Source organism: Symphalangus syndactylus, chromosome 4 (genome assembly GCF_028878055.3).
Source record: "Symphalangus syndactylus isolate Jambi chromosome 4, NHGRI_mSymSyn1-v2.1_pri, whole genome shotgun sequence".
Lineage (NCBI taxonomy): Eukaryota > Metazoa > Chordata > Mammalia > Primates > Hylobatidae > Symphalangus > Symphalangus syndactylus.
Window position 1 is genome coordinate 149,160,483 of NC_072426.2, and position 22,186 is coordinate 149,182,668.

General features: G+C 36.1%; 1 protein-coding gene and 1 pseudogene across 1 annotated transcript in view; one reads left to right on the forward strand and one right to left on the reverse strand.

The window, feature by feature from the left end:
- Nucleotides 1–22,186, reverse strand: part of GPM6A (glycoprotein M6A) — a 383,459-nt gene that overhangs the window by 324,810 nt on the left and 36,463 nt on the right. The gene's annotated exons all lie outside the window — the stretch shown is intronic.
- On the forward strand, nt 10,892–21,324 carry LOC134736437 (rac GTPase-activating protein 1-like; annotated as a pseudogene).

Sequence of the window (22,186 nt, forward strand, 5' to 3'; positions counted from 1 at the left end):
TGTAATTAGAAATTGTTCTGTGCATCATGATTAAACCAGTAACTATGGTAACGAGAGCAGGAAAGCATGAGTGCAAAAGGAAAAAGCCCGAGTAAGTCAGGGATAAGCTGTGTTTCATCTTTCTTTTTAAGTCTTTGTAATAAACAGAACTATCTATAAAATGCATACTGATTTTTATTCCAATTCTTATCACTCATTTACAATAGATTGAAATACATTATTCCTTGAACATACAGACACATGTACAACGCAGAACAGACAGATTATTATCACATTTGGAGAGCATACAGTTCTTAACAATATTACCAGGGGAATATTATTACAGCCTATGCACATCTCCCTCATTTTCATAGGGCTGTATGAAGAAAATGACGGAGCAGAACACTCAAGTAAGAAATCTACAGTTTCTGGCTTTTGCCTTTTGGCCACAAATTTTCAGCAAAACTGCTTGACTCTTAGTGGCATGGATGACAAATTCACATTAGCAGGCAACAGACGTGAATACAAAGGAAACCAGCGCAACACCATTCCTAATAATGCGTTTTGTGGGCTTTACCCACTGCAGTCTTCAACAGACATAAATACAGAAGTCTCAGTTTTAGAGACCTTGAATCCTTAGGCTTCACGTACAATTTTTTTTTTTTTTTTTTTTTGGTCCCCAAACCATCAAGTGGTATGAGAAATAATTAGAGCAGTTTCAAAGGAGACGATCAATAAAAACCTGATTAAAGGTTTAAAAAGTAAGCCTTTTGAGAAAAGGGTACTTTTTTTAAAAAAAAAATTATTCATTGAGGCTAGAAAAGACTGTGATGAAGCCAAGTATGTGAGTGTGAACAGCAATTATCTCATTATGGAACACAGAGCAAAATGAAACAATATACATTTCAGAAAAACAACTTTAATTTCTGGAATAACTTCTTACTGTACAGATATAAGAAAGTGAACATATCACTAAATAAGCTCTATAATCTAATTGAATTTGTTAAAGAAGATGAACAAGCATCACGTTCTTGTTTAGTACAAACAAATATTTAATTTAGTGTTTCTATAGTAGAGTTTCTCTGTAAAGAATTGTAAAACTTTTTAAAACCCTATCTGAAACAGAAAGAAATACCACATGGTATCACTTATATGTGGGAACTAAGTAATATGCACCCCTATTACTTAGTTATAAGTAATATGCACCCCTATTACTTAGGTATAAGTAATATAACTTATAAGAAATACGTTATATAAGTTGCAAGTAATATCACTTATAAGTAATATAAGTTATAATATATAAGTTGTAAGTAATATAACTTATATTACTTGTAAGTTATATTACTTATAACTAACTAATATGCATACATATTACTTGTAACTAAGTAATACAGGTACATATTACTTATAGGTAATACGGGTACGTATTACTTATAAGTAATACGGGTACATATTACCTATAAGTAATACGGGTACATATTACCTATAAGTAATACGGGTACATATTACTTACAACTCAGTAATACGGTGCATATTACTTATAACTAAGTAATACAGGTGCATATTACTTAGTTCCCATGTATAAGTAATGGACATAGAGAGTGAAATAATAGACATTGGAGATTCAGAAGACTAAATGTGTAATGTACGCTATTTGGATGATAGTTAAATACTATGCAGTATATCCATGTAACAAAACAGTACTTGTACCCTCTAAATCTATAAAAACATCTATAAATTTATAAAAATTAAAAAAATTAAACTTCATTGGAATGTAAAGTTAATGAGGAAGTTAAATTACTTCAAAGATTACAAATTAAGTATCAACTAAGACAAGGCACTAAAAAGAACTTAGTGTTTCAGGAAAATTTTTAAACAAATAACACCAATTAGTTAATGTTACTATCATCTTCTATTCATTTATTCATTGTGTCAACCAATATCAAGCACCTGCCTTGTGTGAAGCACTGTTCTAGGGTCTGGTTCACAATCATGAAAAGACGCATAAGTCTCTGTCTCATGTAGCTTTCATTCTTTTGAGGGATACAGACAAAAACTAGTAGAAAATAAATTACACTATTTAGATGATGGTAAGAGTTCTGGAGTAAATAAATGGGTGATGTGATGAAGATGAACTGTCAACGCCTACTTTCCTAGGTGGGTCAGGAAGACCTTTTTGAGGCAGGTGGCCCATAGAAGCCAGCGATGTGAGGCAGAGCATGTCAAGAACAGGGAACCACAAGCACAGCTGTGGAGTGTCCGAGGGATAAAGATGGCAGCAGCCCAAGCACTGTGGGCAAAGGCAGGGCAGGAGGATGCCAGGCTACAGAGGTGGGCAAAGGACAGACAATCGGGGCCTGGTAGAGTGTTCTAGGGCTTGGATTTTTAAAATGCCTTTATCCTACCATCAAATTTAAGTGTTTCTGTTTTGGGGAGTGATTTATAAGAAAGGTGCCTTTAAGAAAAACCAAAATATGCTTATTCACGCAGAACTTCTGCTCAACTTCCTGAGAGGAAGCCAAAACTGGAGATTACTGCTATACTGGAAGCCAGATCAGAAAAGAAAGCAAAATCATTTAAGAGCCTGCATTTGAAAATGCTTCATTTATAGGATGAAATGGAGTGTGTGTGGCTTTTCTATTGCTTTCTTCAAGCCTAGATATATTAATCATCAGCTTCATTAAAATCCGTTTGATGCCATAAAAGGACCAAATAATTTTCTTTCTAATTTTCAGAAACTGAGTGCTGTTATATAATTTTAAAATCCAACTGCAGAGTCTTAAAAAAAAAAACTATCTAGAATTTCCTCAATAATTCTGGCTATTCGTTTTTCAATTCTTATGGGTTTATTTTCCATTTGAACATTTAGCATTAGAAAATCTTCATGTGATTTCCACAGCAACCACTAGAGGGAAAACTTCGACTGAAGAAAGTCATTTAAAGACACTATCTTAATAATATTTCTTAAGTCTAATATTCTTAAGAATAATATTTCTTAAGTCTAATATTCTTAAGAATAATATTTCTTAAGTCTAATATTCTTAAGAATAATATTTCTTAAGTCTAATATTCTTAAGAATAATATTTCTTAAGTCTGAAGAACTCAAAAATGATGTCTTCAGGATAAAGTATTATAAAAGCACATCATAAATCCCACATGCATTTTTAAATTATTCCTGATAATAATGAGCATTTGTGTTGTAATTTGTATTCTGCAAATGCTCTTGCATGCATGACCTCATTTGTTTCTCCAGATGAATGGCTAATAGAGCAGGAACTATGATCACTCAGCTAAAATAAAAAAATACAAATAATTTAACCAAAGACACCTGACATTTTAATTGCACAATCAATATTACTACTGAGGGCTGAGTATATTTTTCAAGTACATTATATTCTCTCCCCACTACTTTTTTCAAAGAAAATATGAAAATATTGTATTCTCAATTTCCTCATCATATTCTAGATTTTTTAGCAAAATACCTAGAACACAGTAGGCACTTGATAATTACTGAATGTATGCATGCATTCATATATGTATAAAAAGATGAATGAACGAACAAAGACCTACTCTTTTTCTATGCAACACTCTATGTCAACATAGCACCTAGCAATAGCAATAGCAATAGCAATAGCAATAGCAATAGCAATAGCAATAGCAATAGCGATAGCGACGTGTTTTCCAAACACATCCCATTTCAGAGTTAGTAAATGCAGAGGACACCTGAAGATATTACTTGCAGCTTAATAAGTGCTACAGAGAGGACATGTTTTTGTGATTTTTGCTCCAATATTATGATACCCTCATGTTATAGACAGGATGTGTCTCCCTGAAAGTTCACATGTTGAAATCCTAACCCTCAAAGTGATGGTATTAAGAGGTGAGACCTTTGGGAGGTAATTAGGTCATGAGGGTGGAGCTCTCATAAATGGAATTAGTTTCCGTAAGAAAAGACATGAGAGAAATGATTTTTCTTTCCTTCATAGAAGAATACAATGGGAAGATGGCCATCTGTGGGCCGGGAGGAGGGTCCTCACCAAGAACCCCACCATGCTCACACCCTGATTTTGGACTCCCAGCATCCAGTCTTTTAAGTTGTTTAAGCCCCACAGACTATCGTATGTTACAGCAGTCCAAACTAAGATGCCACATCTGATTCTACCTCGTTTACATTGTTTGACTTTTGAATATTTGAACTCTAAAATTATGATCAATCTATCAAACTTTATATAATTATTATAACTCAAAAACACAAATATATCATATGGGTTAATACAACCACATAAGAAATCAGAAAATGCTAACTGGAAGTGAGAAGAATTATAATTGTGATTCTGTCTTTTCCTTTTGCAGGAATCCTGAAACATTGGCCACAAAGTTATGCTATGGACTCATGCCCCCACGCAGTAAAATAATAATGTTAATACTAACTTACTACCAATTGTTACTAGATTGAGCAAAGAGCAATCATTAATATGCCATAGATCCTTGAAAACAAGCGATAATTTCCTGATAAAGATGAGATACTTTTCTTATTCTACCAACAAGGCTGCATTTGGTGGTAAGTGTGTGTGTGTGTGTGTGTTGGGGGGATGGGGTGGAGGGATGAGGTAGATTTGGATATCTGTCTTCCCACAGCTGAACTCCCTTCCATACAGCTAGGAAATCAAGAAAAAGCTTCTAAAATGAGTAGCTAACTTAAACTTTCACAAAATATTTTTAAAAGAAATACTCAGAAATATTAAAAGGAGTTATCAATGGGTAGTGTGATAAGAAGTAATTTTAATGTTCTTTTTATGTTTTTATGTAATTTCTCATTTATTTACAATGAAAATATGTATAATCTTTTTTAATAATTGGGAAAGTTTTTTCACTAAAAGTCAAGTTTGTTTATTTTTGTTGTTGGGAGAGACAGGGTCTCATGGCTGTGTTGCCCAGGCTAGTCTTGAACTCCTGGCTTTGAACTCTTAACCGCAAGTGATCCTCCTGCCTCAGCCTCCCAAAGTGCTAGGATTACAGACCTTAACCACAACACCTGGCCAAAAGTCAAAGTAATATAAATTTTACATTACATCTTAAAATTATCATTAACTGTGTTTGGCATGTATTTTATGTAAAACAAATATGAGTTTGTTTGATTTTTTTATCTAAGAAACTAAATAATCAAGGGCTGTTAAGCTGAACCATAGCTAATACTCCTTGCATCTTCTTATCAAGAGCTAACTTTCGTAAAGATTCCTTCAAACCAGTAAATAAATGAGGTTGTCTTTGGCTGATACTTTCAGAGTCCTCAGAAGTTTGATTTTAAACTCATGAAAAGATAAAGCTGAACCGACAGGCTTTACAGTACTTGTTCATTCTTCACATTTAGTACATTCCTTGAATAGATGGTATTGCCAACAACTTGTTTAAAAATTGTCTGATATCTGCACTAAGTTGTTTGGATGACAAGTCATGAAACCAAATAGAAAATAAACACTGTAGCCTTACGAGTTCTCACCACATATTTTCAATAAATTTTACAAATTCATGAGTGAAGAAAGATAAAGTTCTCAGTAATCAGACAATGTATAAACACCAATGGATCACAAACATTTTTGTAAAGAAAATAAAGTAAGGACACCCTCAAAAAATCCTAAAAGCACACAAAGTTCTCCATTAAGAAAGCAATTCATTTTGTAATGAATATAAAGGGAAAAAAGATTATATACACTTTGACAAAGTTAATATATTTCTTTCTACTCTATTGTGATATTTTAAGAACTCTATGGCCCATCCAAATGCAGATGTGTAATTACATCATTAGAAACGAATAAATAAAACTATATTAGCTATGGGTCTAACAGAGTCTCAATGAGACATAATAGATGTTTATTTTTATTCAATTTTTTTACATTATTTTAATGGCTTTATTAATTAAAATAATTACAAAAGTGCCTAAGACAAGACATTCTAAGACAAGACATTCCAAGCACATAATATGTTCTATACAACTAGATATAATTTTGAAATGTGAAAATAAGAATATAATACTTGTGAATTATTTCCAACTTTCAACAAACTTTAAATATTCCAGGCTTAACCATGACTTTCCAGGAAAGGAATTGCAAGATGATGTCTGGTTATTGAAATGTGCTTCAAAAGTGGAAAAAAGTAGCTTTGGGGGAGTTTTTACATTTAACTTTACTCTCAAAAGAACCTAGGACAATCTGGTGCAGTCAACAGATTGGGTAGCGCTATTTTTTGCTGTGCCTGAGTGCTGGCGGGGGAAATGAGGGGACAAAGTCCTCACTTACATTTAGAGAAAATGTATTATCTTCATGCAAGTATTTTTAAATGGCACACAATAGTTCCAAATGCCATGATATTTCTTGTTACCTTAAATGATTAATAGCAAGAATTCTATTATTCCTGCAGAAACTGTCAGCCATAATTTCAACAATGTTAATTTCTGAAGTATCAAAAATATTTAGTTGGGTCAGAAAGTAGAGCTCTGAAACTGAAAATACTTACAGGAGCAGAGATAATACTAAATATTAAAATATAGTATTTGTAAGACTTTTTTTCTCCCCAACGAATATTTAGAAAGCCTTTTTGATTATTTCAGGCTTCTGTTATACTGAATGCCACCCATTCCAAGTGACCGCTAGGAAAGGGGACTTCATCTCTGCAACCTAGAAATTACTACTCTTAAATACAACATGTCGATAAATAATTGGAAAGCTTCATCTATCATCCTGCCTACTGAACTCCCCATGGAATGAAAAATGTCACCTTCTCAAGATGATTATCTGCCCAACTGATCCGTAACAAGCCATTTTTCTTTATAAATAGTATTTCATGTGAAAAATACTATTTTTAGTAGGAAAAATGGGTGGAAGAACCATACATTATGATTTTTTAAATCTGTGGATATAGAACTGAAGAGGGAGGTAAAACAGTAAAAATAGATATTGATTCCCATGATGTCCATATGATTAGGCCATGAACAGACAGAAAAGTAAAGAGAGAGGACACAGTTGGACAAGCACTGGTCTATAAGTCTGAAATTTCTGGATTCCATCCTCATTACCTCTGATGGCCAAATAATCTCTTGAGGCTTCAGTGTCCTTAACTAAAAATGAGGGGAATACCATCTACCTTGAAAGGCTGTTGAAATGATGAGGCTTTAGGCATTTAAAGCAACTAGAATATGCACAGTTAATAAGTAATAGCTAATAAGAAATATGAACGAATTGCAACAATTTTCTGAAAAAAATATCTGGATTTATCCCAGAATTATATAGCTTTATACAAGTCAAGGCTTCTTCACATTTATATTACCTGAGTAGTTAATGGTATTGGTCAATGTGGAGGGTGTTTATGAATGAGATAAGACTTAAATTGGTAAACTTTTCATAAGCAGATTGCCCTGCATAATGAGGTGGGCCCCATTCAATCACTTGAAGGCCTGAATAGAAAAAAAGAGACCAGCCTCTCTGAACAAGAGGGAATTCTCCAGCAGTCTACCTTCCAACTTTACCTGCACCATCGGCTCTCCTGGGCTTGCAGCCTGCCGGCAGCCATGCTACAGACTTTGAACTCATCAGCCTCCATAATCATGTGGTCAATTCCTTATGATAAATCTCCTTCCACACAGACACACATTCTGCCGATTCTCTTTCTACAATGATATTACAGGGCGCAGGTGACCAAATATCTCAGAGACAAGTAACTAAAACAAATACCTCAGAGACAAGTAACTAAACTCTCCTTTTCAAGAGTCAAAAATCTGTCTGACTCTTGAGAGTCTTTGACTTTTGAGAACATTCTTTTATGTTTGAAATATTCAAGTTAAGATATTATATTCCCTAAGAAGCTAGGAGAAGTTCATTTCTATGTACACTTCAAAGCTAGATGTCCAAGGAGTCTAGTGGAGTTCTAAGCTGCATAATGGATTCCCATGATGGATTGTAGCTTAATGTAGTGATCTCAAAATGGAAGTCCCCAAAGGAATGGAATTAACATATTATTCAGTTATTTTCCCAGTTCCCCATTGTAACAACGAGCGGAGGCTACAGTACCTCCACTTTCCTAGGGTAAGGATTGTTGTAAGATAAAATTTTAAATTCTTCCATTTAAGCAACATGTAACTAGGAATATTAGAAAGCATTAATCCATGCACTCATTCCAGAGATATTTTTGTGTGCCTCTTTCCTGTAAATTTTTGTAATACATTTTGTCCCAGAGCCTACAAAATCATATAATAAAATAGATAATGAGCCATCCTGTCCACCAATGAGTCCAGTCCTGGTGTATTACAATGCCCAAAGAAAGCAGAAATCTGGTGGGGGCATGGGAACTTGGGCCTGTAATCTCAGCACTTTGGGAGGCTGAGATGGGAGGATCCCTGGAGCCCAGCAGTTCAAGACCAGCCTGAGCAACTTGGCAAAACCCCATTTCTGCTAAAAATATAAAAATTTGCTAGGCATGGTGGTGCATGACTGTGGTCCCGGCTACTTGGGATTGCTTGACCCCAGTGGGTGGAGGCTGCAGTGAGCCAAGATCACACTACTGCTCTCCAGTCTGGGCGACAGAATGAGACCCTGCTTAAAAAAAAAAAAAAAAGAGAGACAGAGAGAAAGTAAAGAAAAACAGAAATCCCCTTGCCTTAAAAGTTAAATAATGGGCATGTTCTACTTTGATTCAAGAATAGAGCATGCATTCTACATATCTAAAATCCTAAATTTTATAAAACAAATAAAGAAATCAAAGGGCAGGGAAATTTTATTCTATATCAAACTGTTCCAAGAATTTGATAGTTTTTGAAGCTGAAAAACCTATAAATACACTGTGTTGGAACCTTGGCTGTATCATGACAATTTTCCACAGAGAAGTATTCTAAGGGAAAGTAATTTGTGTAATAGATGTGAAAATGACTCCGGAAATAGCATTTGCAGAGACCTAAACTGTATTCATTTTAAGATATGTAGTACAAAGAATTAGGAAGAATGCACTTTCTAGCCACAAAAGGAGCAGCCGATTGCCTGTAAAGCAGTGTATGGCAGGAATTTAATTGGTATTTGCATGTCATTATTTTTAGTTAATATAGTATTATTACTTTATTTATTATGACATATTACACAACTTTGAGTTCTGCAGGACACATGGCAGACTTTTAATGTATATAAAACTACCACGGAGGTCGGGCGCGGTGGCTCATGCCTGCAATTCCAGCACTTTGGGAGGCTGAGGTGGGTGGATCACCTAAGGTCAGGAGTTCGAGACCAGCCTGACCAACATGGAGAAACCCCGTCTCTATTAAAAATACAAAATTAGCCAGGCATGGTGGCACATGCCTGTAGTCCCAGCTACTTGGGAGGCTGTGGCAGGAGAATTGCTTGAACCTGGGAGGCGGGGGTTGTGATGAGCCGAGATCGTGCCATTGCACTCCAGCCTGGGCAACAAGAACAAAACTCCATATCAAAAAATAAAATAAAATAAAATAACTACCATGGAAACTACTAAAATTGAGTTAGAAATGTTAATCCAGTTGGTTTAAAAAACATCTTTTCTTATAGTCCTGAGAAACGCTGACAGCACTCATCACTGGGTGATAGAAATTTGTTCAATTACATGTCCTTAGCTTCTCTTCCTGGCCCACTCTATACCTTGACTTTCCTAGAGGGCAGTATAGTCTAGGGCTGAGCTGTCTAAGAAGGTAGACACTAGTCACATGTGGCCATTTCAATTTGAATAAACTAAAATTAGATGAAATGTAAATGCCTTTGCTCAGTTGTGCTGTTCACAATCCAGGTGCTCAACAGTCACTTGTGGCTAAGGCCCAGGTATTGTACAACACAGATTTAGAACGTTTTCATCATCTCCATGAGTTCTACTGGACAGCACAGCTCCAGTGGCTAAGGGTGTGGCCCCTGTGGCTAGGTTGTATCAGTGCGAAACCCGGCTCAAGCACTTTAGAACTGTGTAAGCTTAAATGAGGTTCCTTGTCTTTCTGTGCCCCGGTTTCCTCACCTGTAAAATGAAAACACTATTAGAGTTTTAATTAAAAGTGTGTTGAGTACTGAGAACAGTGGCTAGCAAATAGTATATACCACACTGAGTTTTGTCTATCATTTTTCCACCTGAAGAGTCAAGCCAAAGCAAAAGTCTTAAAAGCTCTAAAGAGGAGTGAATCTGAGATGATGAGTTAGACCATCTCTGGAGAGACGTGGAAGTCATCATTTCTGTTTTCCTTTCAGTGAGGTTGCACCTGTATCTTTGCTTTTGTAGTCCAGCTACATCCCTGTCACAGGGCCTCGTATCTGTCCTTTCCACGGGTCTTAAACATGATTTGGACTCTTGAGTGTTTTCTACATATCTAGGGGAAGAGTAGAACCTTACTCTGGCTGCCTGATGGCAAACAGCCAAACCTTGTAGTAATGGAACAAAAGAGAGATAGCCAGGGGCTACAGTAAATTAACAGCAGTGCTGAGAAGGTGCTACAGATGCTGTGAGGGCCTAATAATACTTAAGTCAAAGGACCAGACAGTGACCTCACTGTGTCTACTTGAGAATCCAAAACAAATTCCATAATTTTTCGTAAGAGTCCTGAGAAGTAGTGATGAATCACCCTATTCTCCAAAACACAATACCTGGAAGAAAAGTCCCTCGGCTTTTGCCACATACATAATCCATGGCTGGATGAAGCCTGCACTTGACCTCTGGACTTTTCAAGCCAGTGCTGGAGATGAGGAGCAATTCCATCTGTTCCAACAATCCCACATATCACACCTGTTCCTGGGGTCCATGGGAGAAAGGAAAATCGAGGAAGTTCATTTGAAGGGGTAGCTTATTTCAATATTTGGTGTCCTTTGCTTTATTCAACAAATATTCAATAGCAAATATAGAATACGTTTACAAAAATAGAAGATGGTAGACTATGGAACCAGGAAACTCATATTTAAATCCCAGCTGCGTAAGTTTCTAGCTTAAATCCTCACTTCTTGGGATTTTAATAGGACTGGAACAAGCTAATACACGTAAAGCATTAAAAATAGTGTCCAGTATGTATCACGTGCTCAAATACAATGTTAGCGATCATATATTTTCATCAGTACAGAGGTAAGGCAAAATCTTTTCAGGAAGATTTATTTTCAGGTTTTCAGTTTTATTTATGAGTATCCAATCTATCTCTGATTCACCTGACTGTGAAATCATTTGGCTCTATTCTTAATCAGTAATAAGGAATAACTTCATTCCAAGCGGTAACAACAGCCAAAACAAAGCTGTTTGGCTCCATCTGTTTCTACTGATGGAGCTTGCTTCAATCACTGTAATGAGTAAACGATCCATTCCTGAACATCTAGATCCAGTGTTGGATGAAGCAGGGTTTTGGAGAGCTGTGACTGGGGACATGGGGGTATGCTGGCGCTGGCTCTCATGGTCTATGGAGAGCCCATTGTGTGTATCTCTTTCCAGCTCTGCCATCAGTGACATTAAAATTAGCTTTTGCGGGAATAATTACACCTTGAAAATAGACAAATACTCGGGTAAGGGCTGAACCCTCACCAGAGACCCAGTTGTAAAATTCCAACATGCTGCTAAGGCAACCCCAAATAGGTCCCACCAAATTCCGTGGATGGGAGCCATAGTGCATGTGCGTCGTACAAAACTGAATCCTCTACAATATACATTAGAAGAACCTCTTGAGGATATTGGTCATCAAAATTTTAAAATTCCTGTTCTAGAGGACCCATTAGCCAAATTTCTCTTGGATATACCAGAAAGACACATGTTCTGTCTTCATTTTATCCTATGGACAACAGACTTTCCCTCTTTTGATGGATGTTAGAAAAATTATAGATAATTTTTGAGCCATCAATAAATAAAATGTAGGGCTTAACAATACAAATTCTGTGTAAGAATCTCACCGAAGCATCACCTAATTTTTCTACTTATATTTCCTTTGCTCTAATTCATATTACTATTTCTATTTTTAATCTCTTCTTTTTATTTGTTTATACTCAAATTTATGTTATCTCTGGTAAGTACAGTTTTACAGTAAGTTTTAAACCAATAGTTAAGCTGTTTTAATTTGGTTCTGTCAAATTCCAAATGATTTCTCACTCAAATAAAAATTTTTGAAGAACTTAGTTGAAGATTCAATGAGATAAGAAGCCATCTACCAGTTAAAAAGTACACAGAGGTGTTCAATTGATTCAGCTCAATTGGAAGGTACAAAAGAAAGTTGATTAATCCCTCCTCTAATTCTAATTTGTAAATTTTTAAGTATTCATTTCAACTGAATACTATGTCTCTGAACAATTTAATGTAATTTTAATCCCAATTGTATTTTAAGAAAGAAAAATACATTTTTAAATAGAGGTGGAGAATAAGGACCATTTGGTACAAGTAAGAATGTCAAGGCATTCATTATTGTCTAATATAAACATGAGAATAAAATAAACCATGTATTCTAGAGTACATATTGTCAGATTACTTCACAATATTTCAATGGGAAAATATACAGAAATTACTCAATATTCTCTATCAAAATACAGCCTATCAAAATATATTTAGCAATTGTTCATACAAGCATAGGGAAAAAGACAGAAAAATAAATTTTTTTACTGGAACGGCTTCCAAAAACACCCTTAGTTTTTCAGAATGTGCACCTTGGAAATGTCCAGACTGAATGCTCAGGCTTAAAAGTAGGCTGGCAAATGAAGTTCCAACACATGAACAGGTGTGTTTTACCCAGTATTACAGCCTCTTATCTCATTGGGTTTCTATCAGTTCTTCTCCACCCACACCACTTACTGAACAAAAATTCTGTGCTTTACACTAAGCTAAGAGCAAAGGCAAATAAAAAAGCCACATACGACAAGGGTACCTGCTCTCAAAGAAGTCCATTAATTATTTTACACTTTAATTGAACAAATTCATAGGTAAGTCCCTACCATGTATTTATGTACCAGGCATGCTGCAAGATGATTACAGTACCATCATTCTCAGCAAACTAACAAAAGAACAGAAAACCCAACGCCGCATGTTCTCACTCATTAGTGGGAATTGAACAATGAGAACACATGGACACAGGGAGGGGAACATCACACACCGGAGTCTGTCGGGGGGTGGGTGGGTAGGGGAGCGATAGCATTAGGAGAAATACCTAATGTAGATGACGGGTTGATGGGTGCAGCAAACCATCATGGTACGTGTATACCTATGTAACAAACCTGCACATTCTGCGCATGTATCCCAGAATTTAAAGTATATATATTAAAAAAATCAATAGTAGGTTCTCATAAAAATAAGTAAATAAAGAAAAAAAATAAAGTAATAAAAACAACATAATTTTTGTTTGTGCCTACCTTTGTAACATTAATGTAACTTGTAATCCTAACATATCACCAATATTTCACAGTTTCTGAGTAATTTTTTGTTCTCTTTTGTTGTTTGTTTTTTTGTTTTTTTGAGATGGAGTCTTGCTGCAACACCCAGACTGGAGTGCAATGGTGCAATCCTGGCTCACTGCAACCTGCACTTTCCGGGTTCAAGCAATTCTCCTGCCTCAGCCTCCTGAGTAGCTGGGATTACAGGCACCCACCACCATGCCTGGCTAATCTTTGTGTTTTTATTAGAGATGGGGTTTCACCATATTGGCCAGGCCTGTTTCGAACTCCTGACTTCAAGTGATCTGCCCACCTCAACCTCTCAAAATGCTGGGATTACAGGCATGAGCCACCATGACCGGCCTGTTTCCAAGTAATTGTGAATGCTGAAGAGCATTGCCTATTTTGATATCCTGTAAAATATTAGTTGGGCCATATAAAATACTTGAATGGCATCATTCACCTTCAAAGTACTTTTTAAATGGTAGCCAATGAAAAAATAAAATCTCCACAAAGTTTAGGAAACCACTGTTGATTCAGAGGCATGTTTGCTGTTCCACTCTGTAGCATTAGGTTACAGATGTGCAAATTATTATTGTATTTGAAGTGTATTTTCAAAGCCACTACCCTTGAGAACCATAAAGCCACTTTCAAAATCTGTCTCTAAATTCAATTGCTGACTGATACGGTGACATGTAAAAATAGCTAAAACTGTATTGTAAACAAAGGTATTGGTCTTCCCCCCATTCACTGACCAGGAGGACAAGTTTCCTCAGATCTCTTGAGGTCTCTGGAGCATGCTTGCCTCTAGCCACTTTGAGTGTATATTAGCAGTCCATTAAGCCTAAATCTAGATCACATCTTGAAATAAACTAGGGTGTGATCTACTCACATCTGTGTTATCTACATTGCCACGGCACTAGGGTTTCCAAAAGGAGGCATAGTTTACACTAAAGGAAACCTTTTTGGTTTCACTCAACAAAATCACAGTTTACTCTCTTACTGCTGCCTTTACGAAAAGCTACTCAGATCCATTTCCCTTCCCACTAAACATAACCGGACTTTGTTGTCTTCAAATGAAGGCTGAATTTCACCTGCCTGCAAATGTAATGAATGAATGAAGAACATAATGAGTGTCTGAATACACGATGAAATTGCCTAGAATCCCAGGTTTTTTTTAAAAAAATTTCCCACTGAATCTGTCAAAAACACTTAAAAACCCTATAGTTACAATATAGGTAGGAATAGTAGACAGAAGGAAAACTTAATTATTCTACAAAATCAATTCAAGAGATAGTGACTAAAAACAGAGATTTTGCCAAGTATTTAACGGAAACCCAAAACAATTATAAAAGTAACTATCCTCAAAATCGCTGGGTAGATGGGGTGAGGAACTCATGGGAACTCTCTATATTCGCATTTTATAAACAGTTATGCCTCCTTCTTCATTCTGCACAGCTTAATGTTATACACATTATGAGAGTTCAGGGAACAGCCAGCTTCACACATCATGATTCAGGTACTGCACATGAACTTTGCATGCTTGCCATCTAATAACCTCTCATGCATCTAGAAATGATCTTGAATACACACGTACACACACACACACACACACACACACACACACACCCCACATACGCACAGTTCAGTGACTGCTGCAATTACAGAGGCTTACTTAAAATTATCTAAGAAGAAGATAACAGAAAGGATGATAAGAGCATCAGAGCTTTAGGAGAACTGGGATGTGGGGATTGTGCTACTTCACTCACTAGAGATGTATGCACAATACATTTTAAGACTAGGCTTTCTACCCTGTGTGACAGAAGAGTCCATTATTGGAACTCATTGGACACATTTCTGCCTCTCCACCACTGCCTGCCCCGCTCCACACACATGCAAATATTGATATGAAATTAGTAGAGTGAAAGGAACTATTTTAGAGGTAATATAGAAATGGCCAATCATCTGTCCTGGATGGTTTTAGAAAGGGTTATAAATAGAGGAGGGCTAAAAATGCAAATCCTAAGAGTCTGAATATCTGTTCTTTTTAATTATAGTAACTAATATTAATTAGGAAATTACTGTCTGACATTGTTCTAAGCAATTTATACATTTAATGTATTTAATCCTCAAAATAACCCTATGAGAAAGAAACTATTATCCACATCCCACTTTACAAGGAAGAAAATTGAGGCACAAAGAGGTTAAGTAAATTAACCATGGTTACACAGTCACTAAGTAGCATCCTCATTGAATAGGACCAAATCATAGTCAAATATTCTACTTTGGAATTTACAAATGTCCTGACTTGTTTTCTTAAATAAGCTCCTGTTAAGTCACATCAATTGGGACCAATGTGTTTGAATCAAACTTTTTAAAATAAACTTGACATACTTGGAGTCAATTTTCAAATAACTGTTAAATAAGCAAATAAAAAAATTAAACTAGGATTCTAGGCATAGAATTTAACCATTTTGTGGTGAGTCAGATATTGCTTTGAGTTCCTTCAGAGTTTCAAGCTCATCATTCTAAATTCCACTATAGGATAATCCCCTGATGAAGTAAATAAGAACAAGATGATCTAAATCTGTCTCATTTTTTACATTTTTATTTTATTTTATTTTATTTTAAGTTTTGGGACACATGTGTAGGATGTGCAGGTTTGTTACATAGATAAACATGTGACATGGTGGTTTGCTGCACCTATCAACCCATCACGTAGGTATCAAGCCCCAGATCCATTAGCTATTTATCCTGATGTCTCCGCCATTCCCCTACCCTGTGTGTGTTGTTCCCTTCCCTGTGTCCATGTATTCTCATTGTTCAGCTAAATCTGTATTAAGACCAAGACTGATAGTCACATTTTAAGCTATCATAATATAATTATCCCACATACTAGCTTCTGACCCTAAATAAGACACTTACCTTCTGTAGACATGACCTGTAAAATATGAAAACAAAATTATACAAGATCTCTTCAAATTCTAAAATTCTGTGACGCAATGACTAATCCCACAACATGCTACATCAGGATAGACAAAATTCATGGTATTTTAAACTATAAAGTTGTTTCAATTTTGGAAAAATGATAGTTGCTTCCAAGACATAGCTACTTTTCCATTATGAATTAGGGCCAAAAGCAAATAATGTAATTTGATGAGCACATACTGTTTAATGCACAAGAATGTCTATGTTATACAATAATATTCAGCATACCAATGTGCTAATTTCTGAAACTTTATTAACCGAAACTTTCTTCAAATGTAGCTGACAATACAAAACACATTTTGAGCTAATGGACTGTCAGTTGCAAACATTATTATCTGGTTATCACTCATCAGTTGCACACAAATCCCTTTACTGGAAACTTATCATCCTCTTGAAATATGCAAATTTTCAAAATGCTTACAAAACTCACCTTTAGATTACTTTTAAAGAAGCATGTTCATTCAACAAAAATCAAAATAAAACTGATTTTCTTTTTTTGGTCAGCATATAGGAGTTCAGAAGTCACCACTCCATTCTAACAACAAATAGAAAGCTGAATAAATTAAAAATCAACAGCTCTTCTTAGGTCCATGAGAGAATTGAGGTCTTGAGACAAATGGACACCCCCCAAAAATTGGAGAGACAGATAAGTAGACACAGCAATCCAATTTCCTGGAGCAGAAATCTCTGCTGGAACTAGCACTGGAGTTGAAATCTAAAGCTGTAATTTAAGAATTGCTAGAGGCTCAGTTTGGACAAGTTTGAGAATGAAAATCTCCCAGTAGGGCCTTCCTAGGAGGTCCCCACACTTTTCTGAGTTCTACCTTCAGGAGCCCTACCAGGTTCTCACAGAGAAGATCAGAGAAAAATCGCCTATAGCTTCCAATGTGTGAGTGGGTGGAGAGTGAGAGAGTAGCTCTTTCGAAAAACACCAGAGCTTTCTGTTCTCAACAAGACCTACCCTCGAGGGAAAATATTCTGCCAGTGCCTAGCCAACCTCGAAGAAGGGAAAGGCTCAATTCCAGCCCACTCTAGCCTTCCTGTTTCACCTAAGCAGGGAAGGTACCTGCAAAGTTACAGCCCAAGGGCACAGGCTCAGTAAAAGACTGAGGACAGGACACGACAATGCTGCCCCTCACTCAACCTTACCACCACAGCAATAGGGCTCTTGTATATTAACAGGGGAGCACAACTGAAAATGTTCACGTCTCAGGCCTTACTTAAGAAATTTCTAGGGAACGAGATGTTGCCAATCTGGCTAAAGTCTTTGGCCCTACAATAGTAGCCCATGCTGTGCACCATCCGGACCCAGTGACAATGTTACAGGACATCAAGCATCAACCCAAGGTGATCGAGCACCTGCTTTCTTTGCCCCTGGAGTATTGGAGTCAGTTGATGATGGTGGAGCAAGAGAACATGGACCTCCTACATGTCACTGAAAACTCAAATGCCTTTTCAACACCACGGACACCAGATGTTAAAGTGAGTTTACTGGGACCTGTGGACACTCCTGAACATCAGCTTCTCAAGACTCCTTCATCTAGTTCCCTGTCGCTGAGAGTCCATTTTACCCTCACCAAGAACACTCCCAAATGGGAGCAAAAGCAAGCCTGCCACCAACCTAGGACGATAAGACAACATTTTTTGCTTCTCCAATGCTCAAGTGAAGTCACAGCTGCCTATCACTTCCCAGCAGGGACTGACTATAACAAAGGACATCCCTGTACTCTCTGCTCTGCAGCCTCCTGTACTCATTACTACTTTGGTTTCTAGGGAAACATAAAGACAACTGAGGTGATAGAAACATGGACACCTGAGCATATTTTAGCCTATGGCACCTACAGCAAAGGAAACTAGTAAACATGGCCTAATTCCTAGCCAGACAGACCAAAAAAAACCCACACTAACGGCCTATTTACCTCATTTATTTTTACCCAGTATATGTCCTACTTTCAACAAAAATTGAAAGTCATACTAAAAGATAAACAAAATTTAAGAGACAGGGCAAGCATCAGAATCAGACTCAGATATAGTAGAGATTTTAGAATTATCAGATTATGAATTTAAAACAACTATGATTAATCAGGACTCTAATGGATAGAGCAGATAGCATGTAAGAAGAGATGGGTAATGTAAGCAGATATATAGAAACTAAGAAAAAAATCTAAAGAGTGCTAGAAATAAAAAACAGTGACAGAAATGAAAACTACCTTTGATAAGCTCATTAATAGATTGGATAGAGTCAAGGAAAAAATCAGTGAGCTTGAAAAAAATGTCAGTGGAAACATCAGAAAAGAAATGTAAAAAGAAAAGGAATGAAATAGAGTATCAAAGAAATGTGGGACAATTACAAAAGTTGTAACATATTTATAATAAGAATTCAAGAAGGAAGGAAAGAACAGAAAAAAAAATACTTGAAGCAATAATGACTGAGAATTTCCCAAAACTAGTAACAGACACCAAACCTCCAATCTAAGAATCTCAGAGAACACCAAGTAGGATACATACAAAACAAAATAAAAAATGAAATCTAGGTAAACCATATTCAAACTGCAGAAAATCAAAAACACAGAGAAAATCTTGAAAGAAGCTGGGTTGGGGTGGACGGTGGGTGAGCTTACTCAGAGAGAAGTAAAAATAATGATATCAGACTTCTCTCTATAACCATGCAAGCAAAATACAGAATGTAGTAAATATTTAAGCTGTTAAAAGAAAACCCCACCCACCTAGAAAAATTGTTTTTCAAAAGTGAAGTCTTTATCAGGAAAAATGAAAATTGAGGATATTTGTGCTGGTAGACGCTTCTTTAAAAGAGGTTCTTCAGAAAGAAGGAAAATGATATAGATCAGAAACCTGGATCTACATAGAGAAATGAAGAGCTTTAAAAAAGGAATAAATAAGGGTAAAATGAAATCTTTTATTTTTCTTACTTTTAATTGACATAGCAGATAGCAGCTGGTTCAAAATAATAACAACAATGTATTCGATGATTGTATCTCATGGATACATGAAATGACTGACACCAATGTCATAAGAGATAAGAGGGAGGAATTTGGAATAATCAGTTACAAGGTACTTGTCCTATCTGTGGTAATATAGTATTGCCAAGTGGTAGAGTGTCTTCTGAAAATAGACTTAAATTAATTGAAAATATATATTTAAACTCAATGGCAACCACTAAGAAAAAGTTTAAAAAATATAACTGATATGCTAAGAGAGAAGAAAAAAAGTCACATTAAATGCTCAATGAAAACCAGAAAAGACAGAAAAACAGTAGAAGACAAAAAAAAAGAGAGAGAAAGAAACAAAGAACAAGGGCAACAAGTAGAAAATGATAGCACAGTAACAAACATGATAGATAATAATCTAACTATATCAATAATCACTTGAAATGCCAATGGCATAAATACACTTAAAAAAAAAGAGAGAGAGACTAAGTGCGTAAAAAACTACATCAAACTCTATGTTGTCTGAAAACAAACAAACAAACAAAAACAACAACAAAAAACCCACCTAACTATAGAGACAAATAGATAAAAGTAAATGAATGAAGAAAGAAATACCATTACCATACTACATTAGTTTGTAAGGGCTATCATAACAAAGTACCACATTGACTGGATGGCTTAAACAACATAAATTTATTTTCCCACAATTCTGGAAGTTCAAGATCAAAGTGCCAGCAGGGTTGGTTTGTTCTGAGTCCTTTCTCCTTGGCTTGAAGATGGCCACTTTCTTCTCTGTATCGTTACATGATCTTGCCTCTGTGTGTGCCTGTGTCCTAATTTCCTATTTTATAAAGACAACAGTCATATTGGATTAGGGCCACCCTAATGACCTCATTTTACCTTAATTACATCCTTAAAGACCCTCTCTCCAAATACAGACACATTCTGAATTTGGGGCGTACAATTCAGTCCATTACGTTGTTAACACAAATCAAAAGAAGGTTGCAGTAGCTGTATTAGTTTCAGACAGTACAGACATCAGAGCAAGGAAGGTTATCACGGATAAAGAGAGGCACTACATAATGATAAAGGAGTCAATTCTCAAGAAGACAAAACAATCCTTAATAAGCATATACTTAGAGATAGATTAGCAATATATGTGAGGCAAAAACTGAAAGAACTGCAAGGATAAACAGATGAATCCACTATTACAGTTGCAGACTTAAACACTGCTCAATCTGCAATTGAAAGTTATAGAGCAGTCAGAAAAGCAGTGAAGAAAACAGCACAATCAATTGATTCTAATTGACATTTATGGACTACTTCTTCCAACAACAGCAGAATACCCATTCTTCTCAATCTCACGCAGAACATTCACCAATATAGACCACATTTCGTGTCCTAAAACACATCTTAATAAATTTAAAAGAATAGAAAGCAAACAAAGTATGCTTTCAGACCACAATGGAATGAAACTAGAAATCAAGGACAGAAAGCTATAAATCATAAAAACAGACCATTGGTACTTAGACAAAAATTTATGTAATTGAATGCATATATTAGAAAAGAAGAAAGATAGGAAATTCAATCATCTACGCTTCAACCCAAGCAAACTATAAAAAAAGGGCAAACTAACTCTAAAGTAAGCAGTAGAAAAAATAATATTAATTAAAGTAGAATACAAGACATTGAAAACAGGAAATCAAAGGAGAAAAATCAATGAAACCATAGAATGGTTCTTTCAAAAGATCAATAAAACTGACACACCTCTAGCTAGGTTAACTAAGGAAAAAAGAGAAAAGAAACAAATCAGAATATCAGAAATGAAAGAGGGACGATTTCTTTTTCTTTCTTTTTTTTTTTCCAAGACAGAGTTTCACCCTGTCTCCCAGGCTGGAGCGCAGTGGTGCAATCTTGGCTCACGGCAACCTCTGCCTCCCGGGTTCAAGAGATTCTCCTGCCTCAGCCTCCCTAGTAGCTGGGATTACAAGCGTGTGCTCCCAGCTAATTTTTGTATTGTTAGTAGAGACAGGGTTTCACCATGTTGGTCAGGCTGGTCTCGAACTCCTGACCTTGTGATCTGCCTGCCTCAGCCTCCCAAAGTGCTGGGATTACAGGCATGAGCCACCATGCCTGGCCAAGAGGGGCTATTTCTATTGAATCCATAGACATTTAAAAGATAACAAGGGAATATTACAAACAACTCTATGCCCACAAATTTGATAACCAAAATGAAATGGAACAATTCCTTAAGATACAATCTATCAAAACTTACACATAGAAAAACTAATAGTCTAAATAGACCTTTGCAATGAAATGAACACTTTTGTGCCCTTAAAATTTATATTTTCAGGCTGGTTGCAGTGGCTCATGCCTGTAATCCCAGCACTTTTGGAGGCAGAGGTGGGAGGATTGCTTGAACTTAGGAGTTCAAGCCTGGAAAATATGGTGAAGTTCCGTCTCTACTAAAAATACAAAAATTAGCCAGGCATGGTGGCATGTGCCTGTAGTCGCAGCTACTCAGGAGGCTGAGGTGAGAGAATCTCTTGAGCCCGTGAGATGAAGGTTGCAGTGAGCCGAGATGGAGCTTCTGCATTTCAGCTTGGGGCCACAGAGCAAGATTCTGTCTCAAAATAATAATAATAATAATAATAATAATAATAATAATAAAAATATAATATATATATATTTCAAAACATTTTATATATATATATATATATATATATATATATATATATATATATTCAGAACCTAATCCCAGTATGATGGTCTTTGGAGGTGCAGAGGTGGGGCCTTTGGGAACAGTTAGATTACGAAGGTGGAGTCCTCATGAATGGAATTAGTGCTCTTATAACAAGAGGCCAGAGAGCTAGGCAGCTCTCTTCCTGCAATGT